Genomic DNA, 2,500 nt, shown 5'->3' with positions numbered 1-2,500 from the left:
CAGCGTGTGCCGATGGTGGTCGAGGCAACCGCCCGCACCAGGGCCCAGCGTGTGCCGATGGTGCTCGAGGCAACCGCCCGCACCAAGGGCCGGCTTGTGCCGATGGTGTTCGAGGCAACCGCCCGCACCAGGGCCCAGCGTGTGCCGATGGTGGTCGAGGCAACCGCCAGCACCAGGGCCCAGCGTGTGCCGATGGTGGTCGAGGCAACCGCCCGCACCAAGGCCGAGCGTGTGCCGATGGTGGTCGAGGCAAGCGCCCGCACCAGGGCCCAGCGTGTGCCGATGGTGGTCGAGGCAAGCGCCCTCACCAAGGCCGAGCGTGTGCCGGTGGTGGTCGAGGCAACCGCCCGCACCAGGGCCCAGCGTGTGCCGATGGTGGTCGAGGCAAGCGCCCGCACCAAGGCCGAGCGTGTGCCGATGGTGGTCGAGGCAAGCGCCCGCACCAGGGCCCAGCGTGTGCCGATGGTGGTCGAGGCAAGCGCCCTCACCAAGGCCGAGCGTGTGCCGATGGTGGTCGAGGCAACCGCCCGCACCAAGGGCCGGCGTGTGCCGATGGTGTTCGAGGCAACCGCCCGCACCAGGGCCCAGCGTGTGCCGATGGTGGTCGAGCCAGGAGCCCGCACCAAGGGCCGGCTTGTGCCGATGGTGTTCGGGGCAACCGCCCGCACCAGGGCCCTGCGTGTGCCGATGGTGCTGGGGGCAACCGCCCGCACCAGGGCCCAGCGTGTGCCGATGGTGCTGGGGGCAAGCGCCCGCACCAGGGCCCAGCGTGTGCCGATGGTGCTGGGGGTAACCGCCCGGACCAGGGCCCAACGTGTGCCGATGGTGGTCGAGGGAACCGCCCGCACCAGGGCCCAGCGTGTGCCGATGGTGCTGGGGGCAAGCGCCCGCCCCAGGGCCCAGCGTGTGCCGATGGTGCTGGGGGCAAGCGCCCGCCCCAGGGCCCAGCGTGTGCCGATGGTGCTGGGGGCAAGCGCCCGCCCCAGGGCCCAGCGTGTGCCGATGGTTATCGGGGCAACCGGCCGCACCAGGGCCCAGGGTCTGCCGATGGTGCTCGAGGCAACCGCCCGCACCAAGGCTCAGCATGTGCCGATTGTGATCGAGGCAACAACCCACACCAGGGCCCAGCTTGTGCCGATGGCGGTCGAGGCAAGTGCCCGTACCGAAGGGCAGCCTATGCCGATGATGGTCGATGCATGTGCCATCACCATGCGCCATCATGTGCCATTGATGGTCGAGGCCTTGGCCGAAGTTCGATTTTGAGCCACGGTGCCCATGCTTGGCTCCAGCATGTGCTGGTGCCGCATTTTTTTCACTCGGGACAGCATCGCCGGAGCATCGCCGGAGTACCGCCGGAGAACCTGACCGGCGGCATTGGGGTTCCGGCGATTGGGAGGGGGGCCGGGGGGGTGTGCGCACATGATGTGCGATGGGTGCTGGTACTTGGCCTTGTGTTGGCCCCCTATCCCTCATCAAACCTCTGAGAATTCACACCCCCTTAAAGAGCATTTGAGATTTTACAGGTTTGCTACCAGTAGCCGTTAAAGTGTCTGAAATGGGGACACTTTTTTCAAACGGTCACAAAATCTTCTCTACTTCGAGTTTTTAGCTGAATTTTTTTGTGCATGCCAACAAAAATAGAAGGATCATGCCTACAAAATTTGGGGCCAAAAATCCTTATAAAAAAATTTTAAAAAATCCCGAACCGCAAAAAGTTTCGAAAATCATGAAAAATAGAAAACGAGTCATCTTCCAACGAAACTTCACGTGAAGGCTTAGGGGACCATTGTATGAATTTACAAGCCATAAAAATGGCATTGGCACGGCAGAAATTTGAAGATGTGCCTAAACCCACCAGGGCCCAGCGTGTGCCGATGGTGCTCGAGGCAACCGCCCGCACCAGGGCCCAGCGTGTGCCGATGGTGCTCGAGGCAAGCGCCCGCACCAGGGCCCAGCGTGTGCCGACGGTGGTCGAGGCAACCGCCCGCACCAGGGCCGATAGTGTGCCAATGGTGCTCGAGGCAACCTGTCGCACCAGGGCCCAGCGTGTGCCGATGGTGATCGAGGCAACCTGCCGCACCAGGGCCCAGCGTGTGCCGATGCTGGTCGAGGCAAGCGCCCGCACCAGCGCCCAGCGTGTGCCGATGGCGCTCGAGGCAACCGACCGCACCAGGGCCCAGCGTGTGCCGATGGTGCTCGAGGCAACCTGCCGCACCAGGGCCCAGCGTGTGCCGATGGCGCTCGAGGCAAGCTCCCGCACCAGGGCCCAGCGTGTGCCGATGGTGCTCGAGGCAACCTGCCGCACCAGGGCCCAGCGTGTGCGGATGGTGCTCGAGGCAAGCGCCCGCACCAGGGCCCAGCGTGTGCCGATGGTGGTCGAGGCAACCGCCCGCACCAGGGCCCAGCGTGTGCCGATGGTGGTCGAGGCAACCTGCCGCACCAGGGCCCAGCGTGTGCCGATGGTGCTCGAGGCAACCGACCGCACCAGGGCCGAGCGTGT

This window comes from Durio zibethinus, unplaced genomic scaffold (genome assembly GCF_047325235.1).
Source record: "Durio zibethinus cultivar Kanyao isolate XHJ-2024 unplaced genomic scaffold, ASM4732523v1 HiC_scaffold_394, whole genome shotgun sequence".
Lineage (NCBI taxonomy): Eukaryota > Viridiplantae > Streptophyta > Magnoliopsida > Malvales > Malvaceae > Durio > Durio zibethinus.
This window is presented reverse-complemented; position numbering follows the sequence as displayed.